The sequence below is a fragment of the Myripristis murdjan genome, chromosome 19 (genome assembly GCF_902150065.1).
Source record: "Myripristis murdjan chromosome 19, fMyrMur1.1, whole genome shotgun sequence".
NCBI lineage: Eukaryota > Metazoa > Chordata > Actinopteri > Holocentriformes > Holocentridae > Myripristis > Myripristis murdjan.
In genome coordinates, this window is record NC_043998.1 from 5673831 (window position 1) to 5691416 (window position 17586).

At 38.5% G+C, this 17586-nt stretch overlaps 1 protein-coding gene across 1 annotated transcript in view; it reads left to right on the plus strand.

Annotated features, from left to right (window-relative positions):
- Positions 1 to 17586, plus strand: part of myo1d (myosin 1D) — a 108929-nt gene that overhangs the window by 21334 nt on the left and 70009 nt on the right. The window lies entirely within an intron of this gene.

A 17586-nucleotide genomic window follows, 5' to 3' on the forward strand; every position in this document is an offset into this window, starting at 1 on the left:
ATCTGCAAAGGTACACACACTCAACTGCACTACAATCATCAGCACAGGGACGAGTTTATCGTTTCATAAATTATGGGTCATGATCCAAAATGGATCAAGGTCCAATCTTGAGTCTCCACATGGCAAGAATTGATTTATGTTTTAATGGAGGGTCCCAGGAAGTAAGACTCAAAATTTCAGAAAGAGAAGTTTTGAGAAACTGGTGGAATAAAAGATTATCACCAGGGGAAGTTTGTTGGTGATAGGCAGCACATAACACTTGATACTTTATATGCTAATAACAGCTATCAGGTGTTATCAGGTTAATAGGCAATTCATATAGGTAAATCTAAATTTTCCAACCAATGTCCTTAAATGACTGTTCTGATATGATCAGTATGGAGTTGAATTTAACAAATTGGCCTCAGCAAGGTGTGTGTGTATGTGTGTGTGTGTGTGTGTGTGTGTGTGTGTGTGTGTGTGCACTTACCTACCTATCCAAGAGGGGACTTCGGTGTCGTCACACATTCACCAAGTGGGGACCTCATAGCCAAGTGGGGACATTTTTTAGGTCCCCTCTTGGTCATGCTTTAAATCATGCTAAAATCATGTGTAACACCCTCTGGTGAAGTTTTTTTAATTTTAGCCAAGTGGGGACCTGAAGGTGTGTGAGTGTTTAAGTCCATGCTCAGCTCTGCCCCTGTAGGCTGGAGCAGGGATTACAATGACTCATTAACACACGTCGTTTTAAACACACTCCTTCAAGGTGTGAATGGCTTGCAGGTAAAGCAGCCTTTCAGACTGTAGGGGGGCTGTTAAACAGGAAACCTGTCTCTTTAAACACGACTTGTCTTTGTTTTTGTAACAAAATATAAAGTCTCAACTTTAGTGGATGTCTTAGGTTTCAAGCTCAACACTATTAAAATAAAGGTCTAAGGGGGTTAGGGAGCAAGGAAGTAATAAGTACTTAGAAAGAAAGAAAGAAAGAAAGAAAGAAAGAAAGAAAGAAAGAAAGAAAGAAAGAAAGAAAGAAAAACAACCAGAATGAAATTAGATTAAAATTTAAATGATTTCATTTTTGACTAACTGCTAAAAAAACAATTTATTATCAGACTTTGACTAGACTTCTAAAACTGTGATGACAGAAGTTCCCTGTTGGCTGGTAAATACTGACAGGAGTCCCCTCTTAGATAGCATGCAGCGACCTTCACACTCCAGCATGGATGAAAAGAAAAAATAAGCAAAATGAGTAAGTAAAATTACAATCTTAACTAGATAATTGTTGTTCAGATATGATGTGTTATGTTTTTTGAGGCACATTACAGAAAAAAAGGTACTTCTACTGTTTGGAATGACAGAGGTCCCCTGTTGGCTGGGAAACACTGACAGGAGTTCCCTCTTGGATAGCATGGAGCGACAGCCACACTCCAACATGAGTTAGGAAAAAATAAATAAGTAACATGGGTAATTCTTAAGACAAAATAATCTACACTAAACATAATCCAATCTGTGGTGTTATTTTTCAGCAAAGTTGCACCAGTAATGTTGTCATTGTTGCTTTTCTGAAATGTGGGATGTATTGTGAAAACCACCTATCATGACTTACAGTATGTAAGTATAAAGAAACTAAAATCCTTTAGTACCTAATTTGGATATCGATATTAAGGGTTTGACAGAGAACAACAATTTTACATGGAATGAGAAGGGTTGCCTGTTAGGGAAATAAACTGTTTGGCCCTATAACTTACTACCTAATAGAGACACACAATACATAAACACTATTTTGCCACAGAGCGTTTAGAGGATATGCCATCGTTTGAAAATAGAAATACAGGTAAATCTGTTTTTGCATATGATAATCACAGTTTTCTCAACTTGAGAAAACTGTGATTGGGTTTAAGTCAGAACTCAGGATTTCCAACTTCCAGTAAATTCCCAGTAAATAATTACTGAGTCCCCTCTTTGCCTGAACAAAATGACACAGGTGCCCTGTTGGATGGTATGGAGCGATGCTCACACTCCTGCATGTATGTGATTAGGACAGAAAAAGATGTGATCATTGGCAGTAAGCTGTCACAAAGTTGAACAGAAAGGTAATAGAGGATTTTAAAGATTTTGCCAGAGCCTTTAGTATCACAGAGTATCAGTATCAGTAACACAGAGCTCCAATATTTTCATTTCTATCAGCTCCTCAGATTAAAACTCTAAGCAAGTGCTACATCTGTTATAAAATCAGAGTATGCATGATATTACATTATCTGCTAATTCAAAGTCAAACATTTTAGTGTAATAAATTCAGTAGTGTTTAACTCAGGATTTCCAACTTCCTAGTAGTAAAAAGCATGGAGAAGTTCCTTAAATTGCAGTAGTCTTAAGGTAAGGCAAGTTTTCTCATCCTCTTGGTCATGATAATTTTACTATGCACTTTTAAACACTTTGATTTTCACCATTATACAGTAGTTCTTTGTTTTAAACTTTGTGATAAACTGTAAATAATTACTGAGTCCCCTCTTTGCCTGAACAAAATGACACAGGTGCCCTGTTGAATGGTATGGAGCGACGCTCACACTCCTGCATGTATGTAATTAGGACAGAAAAAGATATTATCATTGGCAGTAAGCTGTCACAAAGTTGAACAAAAAACAGCATTGTTACTGTTTGATATGTTTTTGGTTTTCTAAAGATAGTTTTCCCTGCTCTGTAGAGGGTGATAAATATTTTGCCACAGAGCTTTTAGAGGATATGCCATTGTTTGCAAATAGAAATACAAGTAAATCTGTTTTTGCATATGATAAAAAAAAAAAGTCAAAGTCAAACATTTTAGTGTAATAAATTCAGCAGTATTTAACAACAGTTAAGTATTCAGTACTGATACATTTTCAAACCGTAAACATTAAACTGATATTGTCATGCCTGCCTGTTAGGGAAATAAACTGTTTGGCCCTTTAACTTACTACTTAATACAAACACAAAATACATAAACACTGCAACACTGCTAAGAGAATTAGGATTAGTGGGTTAACAGTTGTCTTGGCTTAACTCAGGTTTTGCACCATCATGAAGCTGCTCAGTTTTAACCTGAGTAGATCACTGTGGTAACTTGTGCTGTATGGCCTGGTCTGGAGCAGGTTAACTTCAGAATATTATAGTATCAAAACATGTCAGTAACCCTTACTGACTACTAGACTAAAGTACTAGGCTATAAGGGACCATACCCACACTTATTTTGAGCCTCAGCCTTATTTTTAATGTTTGGATTTTTTTTTTTTTTTAAATATCTATCTATCTATCTATCTATCTGTCTATCTATCTATCTATCTATCTAGCTTATTAAGCGATGTCCAAGTTATGCGATAATAATGTTTACATTTCACATTGGACTTAACAGTTAACTAAAACTAAAGTAAAAACTAAAGCTGGGTTTGAAAGAAACATTTTAGTTAAATAAAAATAAAAACCTACCTTTAAATTAAGAAAACTGCAATAATATTGTGTGCTTACAAAATAAACTGAACAAAACAAATGAACGAACGAACCAAAAAAGAAAAAAAGAAAATGTCTTTAGTTCTATATTTTGCCAATTTGGCCAAATTTGTCCACACAAAAACCATGAGGAGGAATTGGTATTTATGTTTATTGAGACTAGGATGTCAACATGACTGTGAGGCAGTTGCCGTCACAAAGTGTTATTTGTACTGTAATACCTATTCTAAACTTCCTCAATCTTGCCCCTGACAAATACCCCTATATTACAGTATAATAAAAAGTAAAACTAATACTGAAACTACTAAAAAGTAAATTGAAACTTAAGGGCTTTTAGAGCTTGAAATATTGAGGAGGCGGGGACAATCCAAGGGGACATAAAAGTAAAGATCAGTGATATTAAACACACACACACGCACACAAAATAACTGTTGAGAAACCAAACAAACAAATAACAGAACACATTTAAAATCAGCTGCATTCGGGAGTGGAGTAGTTTGTAATCATGGTTTTAAATTGGCGCATGCTCGTGCAGCGACCGGCAGCAAGCCATGTCTGTCCTGTTTATTGTTCTGTTTTGGGGGACTGTTTATTGTTTTTGGGGGGTTTTACACACTGAATGTAGCTGTTGACTGACGAACAATATTTGTGGCAGTGGAGATAGTGGAAACCTACAAATATTCACACTCTTGCATGGATTAAAAGAAAAAATAAGCAAAATGAATAAGAAAATTACAATCTTAACTAGATAATTGTTGTTCAAATATGATTTGTTATGTTTTTTGATGCACATTACAGGAAAAAATCAAGTGCAGCCAAAGACATGGAGACAGGAATTAATTAATTAATATATTTATCTTTATGCACAAGATAAGAGCTTTGTTTTATATAGCTATATTGTTAACAAATAGAAAGCAGTACAAAAAAATAACAAACATATAGAACTAATAAATATATCACTGGCTCTAGCAAGTTATAATCAAGTTATCAAAATTGTTTCAATGTTATGGCACAGTGTTGTGCTGTTACATGAACAGCCACTGCTGCGACCTTTACACTGAATACGTGTACATGCACACCATATTCCTGTATTATTCGAATAAGACCCCTGGCATGTGCCTGTTCCAACTGGAATATTGTGCCATGTAAACACCTTAATCTGAAAATGCCCCGTACCGGAATATTCAGTTACATCTGTGCATGCTCGATTCACAATGAATCCTGGGTCGTCTTTGTTGCTATGGTTACTGTAAGCGGGGAAAACGACATGGTGAATTGCAGCAAGAGCCAGGAGTCTGCAGTCTGCCTTCAGCTAATGAAAGACTTAAATATCATGGAGTATATCGATTGGAGAAAACGCAGAAATAGCAACAGAAGAAGAAGAAGAAGAAGAAGAAGACTTCTTCTGCGATCACAGCAGCAGTTCTTTTAAAAATGACACTGCCGGCACAACAACAGGACATGACTCTGGAAATGATGTAGTTTGGCGGACCAATCATAGCTCTTGTTGTCAGTGGGGGGCCTGAGTTGGGGGCTACGTGGGTAGCCCCCAACTCGCATAGTTACAATTTTTGCACAACCCCTGTAAGCTTCGTACAACCCCAGCCTTGATGCTCCGTTTACATGAACTACCAACGTTGTGACCCTTACACCGATGCTCCATAATGCGAGCTCCCAGTATTAATCATTTTACAATGTTATTTACAGGGACCCAGCATTCCCCCATGAGCAAGCACTTGGTGACAGTGGCGAAGAAAAACTCCATTTTAACAAGGAGAAACCTCGAGCAGAACCAGGCTCTGGGTGGGCGGCCATCTGCCTTGACTGGTTGGGTTGAGAGAGAGAGAGGGTCTGGCCTGAATTTTCCTTTTCAGTGGCCCATCCTCTTTTACCTGCAGCTTGCAGCGCTTATGATATCTCCAGCGGTCTGTTTTGATGTACACGGCAAAGCAAAACTTGCAAGGCAGATAGTCTGTTGCTGTTGACGGGTAGGTTGCTTGCCTTTTGGGGATGATTTGTCCTTTTAGGGTTAGGGTTATTTAGGGTTAGGCTATTTCCCAGAGGACAGTACTGAACAATTATGGTAGTAATTTCCCTTGTTCCTTACTTTGCTCAAAAAAAGATTGCGCATGGCTGATCCTTGTTTGTGTGCAAGTGCCTGAGCCACTTCAGCTATGTTAGAATGCTTTTGCTTGAGGTGTCTCGCAATTTTCACAAAAGGCTTCTCGCAGTAGAGGCAGTAATTCTTATTGTCATATATTCGCTGATGTGCAGTGTTTTAGGACATTTTCACTTTGATTGAAACTTCTTGTTGAGGGTTACCACCATGGGCTATCTGATCCATTGCCTTTGGGGTTTTTGAAAGTGAATTTTCTTGGAATAGTGCATCAGAACATGTCAGACATGATGTATAAAGCTATTGTTGTGGATTGGGCACTTTCTTACCCATGTTTCAGGAAGTCTAAACTAGACATAATTTGCGTAGGGTAAGGGGACGGGGAGAAGGTTTGTTTAGGAGCCAGAATAGGAGCTGTAATGAGGGGGATGGGAGTATTGGAGTTGTTAGTGGTTGGGGGTAGAAAACAGATGAGTCAAAGGGCTGATGGGTAGGGGCCATCTTCATTTTTTTAAAATAACATATTAACCTTGGGAGGCCATTTCTAACAGTAAGATGTGGCAAACATTGGTTTCTATTTATTTATTAAAGCCCTTAACGGCAACTTACATGTGTTGCTAGTAACTGGGTAATGCTTAAAGTTCTAAATGTAAACACCAAATTTTGGAAAACTGCTTTTTGTGTGTGCTGCACACACTTGGAACATTTTACAACACAAACTAAAACCTATAGTAACCCAATTGTACTTAAAGGTCAGCCCTCAGGTTGTAAAGGTTGAGAAACTCTGCGGTACAGGTTACAGGTAGGGGCGGGGGAGGGGGATGGGGTAAAGTCGTCAGGATGGAGAGGGTTTGTTTGAGAGCCAGAGGAAGTGTGAAAATGAGTCTCACTGGGGAATGGGGGCTGTAATGAAGGGGAGGGGCCATTGGAGTTGTTAGTGGTTGGGGGCAGAAAACAGATGAGTCAAGGGGCTGATGGGCATCTTGTCATTTTTTTTTTAAAGAACATATTAATCAACACTATCTGACACCACTATCTATTTGTCAGTGAATCCATATTCTATTCATAATTTGCCCTGTCATAAAAATCCAACACCTGCAAACACAATTCTAATAATTATAAACAATAGACATAACTGCAGCAATCTATCGCCATATTCTGACAGAAACTTGTCTTAAACAGAGCATACATATTTCTGAAGTTTCTTTACATAACTATAACTTGTACAGAACAGAAAGAGTCAGAAGAGGAGGTGGTGTGGCTATATACATTAACAATCAACTCAAATCATTCCTCTCAAGAAAGTCTGGGTTTAAGTCCACACCAATCTGGTTTCAGAACTAAACATAGTACTGTCTTTGCTAACACTTTGGTTATAAATGCTACCGCATCTGCTGCTGACAAAGGGAAATATTGTGCTGCCCTGTTTGTCAGTTTGACAAAAGCATTTGATAACGTTGATCATGCTATGCTCCTAGAGAGGCTATGTGATATTGCTTTTGATTATAAGTCCTAAAAAATTTTCGGGATGATCTTTCTCATAGACAGCAAAGTGTAACTTTAGGAAATGATTGTTCTGTATTTTTAACACTGTCAAAGGGGGTTCCACAAGGTTAAAGATTGGGCCCTGGCTTGTACTGCTTTGCTAATACTGTACATTCAGCCACTGAAGGCCTACAACAAGCTTTTGACAAATTGCAGAATGCCTATTTTTATTTGAAACTAAAAATTTTACAGCTAAAAAATGCAAACAAGATATATGCTGTTTTCTAGAGGCAGAGATATTGTGGACAATGGCTTGCATATTAAAAAAAAAATAAACAAAAAAGCCTTCCTGTCTGTTTTGAATAATAGTGACATAGACATACCTAACTAGATTCAGTATCACTCTGCCCTAAGATATACCACCAGTGACAGTTATTTTACTCTCAAATGAACAAATGAACAAACATCTTGAATGAAAACCTTGGGAGGCCATTTCTAACAGTAAGATGTGGCAAACATTGGTTTCTATTTATTTATTAAAGCCCTTAATGGCAACTTACATGTGTTGCTAGTAACTGGGTAATGCTTGAAGTTCTAAATGTAAACACTCAGTTTTGGAAAACTGCTTTTCGTGTCCATGCTGCACACACTTGGAACATTTTACAACACAAACTAAAACCTATAGTAACACAACTGTACTTAAAGGTCAACTTAAAGGCGATGGGTTATGTCTGAGGAAAGAAAGCAGCCCTCAGGTTGTAAAGGTTCACAAACCCTGCCGTACAGGTTACAGGTAGGGGCGGGGGAGGGCTGAAGTCGTCAGGTTGGAGAGGGTTTGTCTGAGAGCCAGAGGAAGTGTGAAAATGAGTCTCACTGGAGAATGGGGGCTGTAACGAGGGGGAGGGGAGCATTGGAATTGTTAGTAGTTGGGGGCAGAAATTTGAAACAAAAAATTATGTACCTAAAAAAGTGCAAACAAGATATATGCTGTTTTCTAGAGGCAGAGATATTGTGAACAATGGCTTGCATATGAAAAAAATAAAACAAACAAAGAAACAAAAAAGCCTTCATGTTTGATTTGAATAATAGTGACATAGACATACAGTGGTGGAAAAAAGTTTTCGGACACCCTTAAAATTTTACACAATCTCAAATATTATCATGAAATATTTGTGGAAAAATCTTTTTGGTGTTTCAAACGGTGTGGCTGCATTAGACAGATACAAACAAATACAAATTATATTTTTTTGTTTATTGTTTACAAGGAAAACTAACAAAACTAAATTCTTGACAAATTCTTCTGACCACAGAATCTTCTTCCAGTTCCTGGCTGTCCAGTTCTTGTGTGCCTGAGCCCGACGACGCCGGGCTGACCTCTGTCTCTCATTGATCAGGGGCTTCTTGATAGCCTTGTAGGACCTTAAGCCATGATCTAAAAGTCGGCCACGTACAGTGCGGGTGGAACACTGGACACCAGTTTGGTTTGACCACTGCTGCTGAAGCTCCTGTGATGTCATTCGGTGGTTTTGCCTGCACATGTGGATCAGGATGCGGTCATTTCTTGCTGAAGAAACCCTTGGATGCCCAGATGTTGGTTTGTCTTCCAAGCTATTGGTTCGTCTGTATTTCTGCAGAGTGTATCCAACTGCTGAAGGACTGCATCTGCACTTCCTGGCTATCTGGCGGCAGCTGTGCCCTTCCTGGCTGAGAATCTTTATCTTCAGGCGTGTTTCCTGCGTTAGGTTCCTTGTTTTAGCCATTTTTGTGTCTGAAGAACTTTCAAATGTGCTGGCTTTATATAGACACCAAGCTTGGCAACAAAAATTGTGTCTTTTAATAAAAAGAACGACCTTCATCACTGGTACCAAAATGACCCAATACTCAAAATTTCTTATGTATTTTTATGGAACCAATCAATTTGAAGTTTTTAATGGCTTTTTTAGGATGTATTTAGTATTTTGGCTGTGACTGCACTAAAAGAAATTGCACTTGAAGACCTAAGAGTGATTCTTAATGCAATATTTGACAGATGCATGGGGTGTCTGAAAACTTTTTTCCACCACTGTACCTAACTAGATTTAGTATCACTCTGCCCTAAGATATAGCACTGGTGGCAGTTATTTTACTCTCAAATGAACAAATGAACAAACATCTTGAATGAAAAGCTTGGGAGGCCATTTCTAACAATATGCCAAACATTGGTTTCTATTTATTTATTCAAGGTCTTAATGGCAACTTACATGTTTTACTATTTATTGGCTAATTTTCCAAGTTCCAAATGTAAACAAAATTTTGTAAAATTGCTTTTAGTTTCTGTGCTGCACACACATTTTACAACACAAACTAAAACCTATAGTAACGCAATTGTACCTACAGGTTCATTTAGATAGATAGATAGATAGATAGATAGATAGATAGATCTTCATTATTGTCCCGAGTAGGCAATTGGTATTGCAGCAAGTCATAAAGACAAAACAAAAGACAGGTCATAAGAACAAACGACATAATACATAATACAAGCGGTTATGAAGGTGATAGGGCACTGAATGTAGCAGCTGCAAACAGGCGAACAGACCCTCAACTGTAACAGCGCCTTGTCAACAAATGAAAATACTGAGGCAACAATAACTAATAAATAAATAAACAAATAAATTAAGTAAATTTTTTTCTCCAATAGGATAAAAAAAATACACCACTAAAAACATCACAATCAGTAAAATTTCACTTCATGGGTTCACAGAAGAGCACTGCCACTGTAAAACAGCATAAAAAAGCAACATCACTACCATGAGCCCAACTGCCTACCTATCACTTCCCCTGGCCTGAGTTAAGGAGATAGATAGCACTGGGGACAAATGAGTACTTATATCTGTTGCTCCTCGCTGAGGGAAACCTTAAATGTGAACCAGAAGGCAGTAACTGAAACTCAGAATGGAGGGGGTGTGTACTATGGAGTTAGCTTTTTTCAAAATGTGTCTGTCGTACAGGTCGGATCAGCTGCTTTGTGGAGCACCTATGATTTTGCCACTGGCTTTCACGATTTTGGAAAGTGCAGTTTTGTCATCAGCACTAAGATTGCCATACCAGCAGATCATAGAGAATGTCATGATAGACTTGATATAGAATTTATAAAATATACGCATCAGAGTGTTACAATTGGCCTTAAAGTTCAATGTTTCATGCATTATCCAATGTATTACATAGTTCAGGACAGCTTGACTGCTAAGCAGAGGAAAGACAAAGCAAAAGCTAGATGTACTTTCTCTATCTTGTTAGTTAGGTCTGTTGCATTAGATACACGCCCAGTCAACATTCACACACATAGCATCACACATTCCAGAAACAAGGCATGGACAGTGGTTGGCCTGTCCATGTCCGGGTAACTGGCCAATTATTCTCGGTTGCGTTTAAGTCCAACCTATGTACGGGGTAGGCCCAGCCCAAGAACATAAATGTGTATCATTTCCTGATATCGGGGCTCATTCTGACTGAGATCCTGCGGGAGCTCTGTCACACTGAGACCAGCGCTGCCTTGCTTTATATGTGACCACAATAAATATTGCATCAGAAAATTGAAGACTGACTCCGGTCTGCTCTTGGGCTTTCAACAAAAGAATCGGGAGCTAACAAGAGTCTTATCTACATTGAATTTTGCCATCTTGCGGAGGCAGTAGAGACATTGCTGGCCTTTTTTGCAAATAATTTCTGCGTTCAAATTAAATTTCAGCTTGTTATCAATCACACTGTCCAACTATTTGTAGGTTTCCACTATCTCCACTGCCACAAATGTTGTTTGTCAGTCAACAGCTACATTCAGTGTGTAAAACCCCCCAAAAACAATAAACAATATCACTGATCTTTACTTTTATGTCCCCTTGGATTGTCCCCACCTCCTCAATATTTCAAGCTCTAAAAGCCCTTAAGTTTCAATTTACTTTTTAGTAGTTTAAGTATTAGTTTTATTTATTTACTTTTTATTATACTGTAATATAGGGGTATTTGTCAGGGGCAAGATTGAGGAAGTTTAGAATAGGTATTACAGTACAAATAACACTTTGTGAAGGCAACTGCCTCACAGTCATGTTGACATCCTAGTCTCAATAAACACAAATACCAATTCCTCCTCATGGTTTTTGTGTGGACAAATTTGACCAAATTGGCAAAATATAGAACTAAAGACATTTTGTTTTTTTCTTTTTTGGTTTGTTCGTTCAGATTATTTTGTAAGCACACAATATTATTTCAGTTTTCTTAATTTAAAGGTAGTTTTTTACTTTTATTTAACTAAAATGTTTATATATATATATATATATATATATATATATATTACTGCTGATTACTGCTTTGCACACTCTTGGCATTCTCTCGATGAGCTTCAAGAGGTAGTCACCTGAAATGGTTTTCACTTCACAGGTGTGCCTTATCAGGGTTAATTAGTGGAATTTCTTGCTTTATCAATGGGGTTGGGACCATCAGTTGTGTTGTGCAGAAGTCAGGTTACTACAAAGCTGACAGCCCTATTGGACAACTGTTAAAATTCATATTATGGCAAGAACCAATCAGCTAACTAAAGAAAAACCAGTGGCCATCATTACTTTAAGAAATGAAGGTCAGTCAGTCCGGGAAATTGTAAAAACTTTAAATGTGTCCCCAAGTGGAGTCACAAAAACCATCAAGCGCTACAACGAAACTGGCACACATGAGGACCGACCCAGGAAAGGAAGACCAAGAGTCACCTCTGCTGCTGAGGATAAGTTCATCCAAGTCACCAGCCTCAGAAATCGCAAGTTAACAGCAGGTCAGATCAGAGACCAGATAAATGCCACACAGAGTTCTAGCAGCAGACCCATCTCTAGAACAACTGTTAAGAGGAGACTGTGCCAATCAGGCCTTCATGGTCAAATAGCTGCTAGGAAACCACTGCTAAGGAGAGGCAACAAGCAGAAGGGATTTGTTTGGGCCAAGAAACACAAGGAATGGACATTAGACCAGTGGAAATCTGTGCTTTGGTCTGATGAGTCCAAATTTGAGATCTTTGGTTCCAACCGCCGTGTCTTTGTGAGACGCAGAAAAGGTGAACGGATGGATTCCACACGCCTGGTTCCCACTGTGAAGCATGGAGGAGGAGGTGTGATGGTGTGGGGGTGTTTTGCTGGTGACACTGTTGGGGATTTATTCAAAATTGAAGGCACACTGAACCAGCATGGCTACCACAGCATCCTGCAGCGACATGCCATCCCATCCGGTTGGCGTTTAGTTGGACCATCATTTATTTTTCAACAGGACAATGACCCCAAACACACCTCCAGGCTGTGTAAGGGCTATTTGACCAAGAAGGAGAGTGATGGAGTGCTGCGGCAGATGACCTGGCCTCCACAGTCACCGGACCTGAACCGAATCGAGATGGTTTGGGGTGAGCTGGACCGCAGAGTGAAGGCAAAGGGGCCAACAAGTGCTAAACACCTCTGGGAACTCCTTCAAGACTGTTGGAAAACCATTTCAGGTGACTACCTCTTGAAGCTCATCGAGAGAATGCCAAGAGTGTGCAAAGCAGTAATCAGAGCAAAGGGTGAAGAAACTAGAATATAAAACATGTTTTCAGTTATTTCACCTTTTTTTGTTAAGTACATAACTCCACATGTGTTCATTCATAGTTTTGTTGCCTTCAGTGAGAATCTACAATGTAAATAGTCATGAAAATAAAGAAAACGCATTGAATGAGAAGGTGTGTCCAAACTTTTGGCCTGTACTTTTGGCCTGTACTGTATGTATGTATATACACTATATTACCAAAAGTATTCGCTCACCCATTCAAATGATCAGAATCAGGTGTCCTAATCACTTGGCCTGGCCACAGGTGTATAAAATCAAGCACTCAGGCATGCAGACTGTGAAACAAGACATTTGTGAAAGAATGGGCCGCTCTCAGGAGCTCAGTGAATTCCAGCGTGGAACTGTCATAGGATGCCACCTGTGCAACAAATCCAGTCGTGAAATTTCCTCGCTCCTAAATATTCCACAGTCAACTGTCAGCTCTATTATAACAAAATGGAAGCGTTTGGGAACAACAGCAACTCAGCCACGAAGTGGTAGGCCACGTAAAGTGACGGAGAGGGGTCAGCGGATGCTGAAGCGCATAGTGCAAAGAGGTCGCCGACTTTCTGCACAGTCAATTGCTACAGAGCTACAAACTTCATGTGACCTTCAGATTAGCCCAAGTACAGTACGCAGAGAGCTTCATGGAATGGGTTTCCATGGCCGAGCAGCTGCAGCCAAGCCACACATCACCAAGTGCAATGCAAAGCGTCGGATGCAATGGTGTAAAGCACGCCGCCACTGGCCTCTAGAGCAGTGGAGACGCGTTCTCTGGAGTGATGAATCACGCTTTTCCATCTGGCAATCTGATGGACGAGTCTGGGTTTGGAGGTTGCCAGGAGAACGGTACATTTCAGACTGCATTGTGCCGACTGTGAAATTTGGTGGAGGAGGAATTATGGTGTGGGGTTGTTTTTCAGGAGCTGGGCTTGGCCCCTTAGTTCCAGTGAAAGGAACTTTGAATGCTTCAGGATACCAAAACATTTTGGACAATTCCATGCTCCCAACCTTGTGGGAACAGTTTGGAGCGGGCCCCTTCCTCTTCCAACATGACTGTGCACCAGTGCACAAAGCAAGGTCCATAAAGACATGGATGACAGAGTCTGGTGTGGATGAACTTGACTGGCCTGCACAGAGTCCTGACCTGAACCCGATAGAACACCTTTGGGATGAATTAGAGCGGAGACTGAGAGCCAGGCCTTCTCGACCAACATCAGTGTGTGACCTCACCAATGCGCTTTTGGAAGAATGGTCAAAAATTCCTATAAACACTCTCCTCAACCTTGTGGACAGTCTTCCCAGAAGAGTTGAAGCTGTAATAGCTGCAAAAGGTGGACCGACATCATATTGAACTCTATGGGTTAGGAATGGGATGGCACTTCAGTTCATAGTATGAGTAAAGGCAGGTGAGCGAATACTTTTGGTAATATAGTGTGTGTATATATATATATATATATATATATATATATATATATATATATATATATATATATATCGATAGATAGATATTTTTTAAAAATCCAAACATTAAAAATAAGACTGAGGCTCAAAATAAGTGTGGGTATGGTCCCTTATAGCCTAGTACTTTAGTCTAGTAGTCAGTAAGGGTTACTGACATGTTTTGATAATATAATATTGACAACTGTTAACAACTGTTAACCCACTAATCTTGCTTCTCTTAGCAGTGTTGCAGTGTTTATGTATTCTGTGTCTGTATTAGGTAGTAAGTTAAAGGGCCAAACAGTTTATTTCCCTAACAGGCAGGCATGACAATATTAGTTTAATGTTTATGGTTTGAAAATGTATCAGTACTGAATACTTAACTGTTGTTAAACACTACTGAATTTATTACACTAAAATGTTTGACTTTGAATTAGCAGATAATGTAATATCATGCATACTCTGATTTTATAACAGATGTAGCACTTGCTTAGAGTTTTAATCTGAGGAGCTGATAGAAATGAAAATATTGAAGCTCTGTGTTACTGATACTGATACTCTGTGATACTAAAGGCTCTGGCAAAATCTTTAAAATCCTCTATTACCTTTCTGTTCAACTTTGTGACAGCTTACTGCCAATGATCACATCTTTTTCTGTCCTAATCACATACATGCAGGAGTGTGAGCATCGCTCCATACCATCCAACAGGGCACCTGTGTCATTTTGTTCAGGCAAAGAGGGGACTCAGTAATTATTTACTGGGAATTTACTGGAAGTTGGAAATCCTGAGTTCTGACTTAAAACCAAATGTTCAATGTTTTAGTGTGCTTCTCTTAGCAGTGTTGCAGTGTTTATGTATTCGGTGTCTGTATTAGGTAGTAAGCTAAAGGGCCAAACAGTTTATTTCCCTAACAGGCAGGCATGACAATATCAGTTTAATGTTTATGGTTTGAAAATGTATCAGTACTGAATACTTAACTGTTGTTAAAAACTACTGAATTTATTACACTAAAATGTTTGACTTTGACTTTTTTTTTTTTAATCATATGCAAAAACAGATTTACTTGTATTTCTATTTGCAAACAATGGCATATCCTCTAAAAGCTCTGTGGCAAAATATTTATCACCCTTTATAGAGCAGGGAAAACTATCTTTAGAAAACCAAAAACATATCAAACAGTAACAATGCTGTTTTTTGTTCAACTTTGTGACAGCTTACTGCCAATGATAATATCTTTTTCTGTCCTAATTACATACATGCAGGAGTGTGAGCGTCGCTCCATACCATCCAACAGGGCACCTGTGTCATTTTGTTCAGGCAAAGAGGGGACTCAGTAATTATTTACTGGGAATTTACTGGAAGTTGGAAATCCTGAGTTCTGACTTAAACCCAATCACAGTTTTCTCAAGTTGAGAAAACTGTGATTATCATATGCAAAAACAGATTTACCTGTATTTCTATTTTCAAACGATGGCATATCCTCTAAACGCTCTGTGGCAAAATAGTGTTTATGTATTGTGTGTCTCTATTAGGTAGTAAGTTAAAGGGCCAAACAGTTTATTTCCCTAACAGGCAACCCTTCTCATTCCATGTAAAATTGTTGTTCTCTGTCAAACCCTTAATATTGATATCCAAATTAGGTACTAAAGGATTTTAGTTTCTTTATACTTACATACTGTAAGTCATGATAGGTGGTTTTCACAATACATCCCACATTTCAAAAAAGCAACAATGACAACATTACTGGTGCAACTTTGCTGAAAAATAACACCACAGATTGGATTATGTTTAGTTTAGATTATTTTGTCTTAAGAATTACCCATGTTACTTATTTATTTTTTCCTAACTCATGTTGGAGTGTGGCTGTCGCTCCATGCTATCCAAGAGGGAACTCCTGTCAGTGTTTCCCAGCCAACAGGGGACCTCTGTCATTCCAAACAGTAGAAGTACCTTTTTTTCTGTAATGTGCCTCAAAAAACATAACACATCATATCTGAACAACAATTATCTAGTTAAGATTGTAATTTTACTTATTCATTTGCTTATTTTTTCTTTTCATCCATGCTGGAGTGTGAAGGTCGCTGCATGCTATCTAAGAGGGGACTCCTGTCAGTATTTACCAGCCAACAGGGAACTTCTGTCATCACAGTTTTAGAAGTCTAGTCAAAGTCTGATAATAAATTGTTTTTTTAGCAGTTAGTCAAAAATGAAATCATTTAAATTTTAATTTAATTTCATTCTGGTTGTTTTTCTTTCTTTCTTTCTTTCTTTCTTTCTTTCTTTCTTTCTTTCTTTCTAAGTACTTATTACTCCCTTGCTCCCTTGCTGGTTATTTTTGTTAGATTTTTCTCACAGAGAAATGTTTAAATAATGATAACATTTAAGTTAAATCACCCATTCTTGAAAGAAACCAAGAAAGTCTTTGTGGTAAACGAGCTCTCATTAGGAGTGTGAATGGGTACAGACAGCTCCACTGCCTTATATGGAGGTCCCCTGTTAGATAGGTACACCTCACTCAAGGATCCAGGTCCCCTCTTGGCAATTTCTTTAAAAAAAATTAAAAGTCACATTTGAAGTAACATTATGGTAAAAGACCTTAAAAGAAATTTTTCTATTCTATTTTTGTTTTATTAAAATGACCAGAAATAGAGGTCCCCTCTTGGTCAGTCTGGGCTGATAGTCCCCTGTTGGTAAGATAAACGTGTATGTGTGTGTGTGTGTGTGTGTGTGTGTGTGTGTGTGTGTTTGTGTGTGTGTTTGTGTGTGTGTTTGTGTGTGTGTTTGTGTGTGTGTTTGTGTGTGTGTATGTGGGTGGGTGGATGTTAAGTTTGGATGTAACAATACCACTATGTTGCCTTGTGCTGTACCTTAGAGTTATACTGTAATAAGGCATTCACAATGCTCCAGATTCATTTTGGAAAGCTGCAAAGGAAGGCAAGAAGTGAAATGTTAAAAATTTTTCCAGCTTTCTCTGCCACTGCAGTCAGCTTTGGCAGTGTCAGATTCTGCTGCTGTATCTCTAAGAAAAAGAAGGATATTAAGTTTTCTCTCTCTAATCTGTTGTCTTTTGCTGCAGGTTGAATGCAGCTTTAAGCACCATCATAACCTTAGATGCCACTATATCACGGCTGTCAAACGAAAATTTGTACTGTTAGATTAATGATTCTTTCAACTAGATAATATAGTAAGCATGGTATCAGTGGCCTTCAAATAATAAAACTTACTCAGCATGTAAAAGGTCACACAAACTTTCCATCCTGAAATAAAACAATGACCCCAATGTGCTTATGTTATTGAGTTATTCACAAAATAACAGATCTGAAGAATTAAGTTGTAATATGTATTTAATGATGAATTAACAGTGTTGGCCAACTGTAATCTGCTCTGGGTTCAGTGTACAAGAACAGCAGAGGAGTCCCATAAATAAAAGCCCATAAATGGTTGGATTTATGAAATGACGACCACAAGGAAAAACAATAATAAACC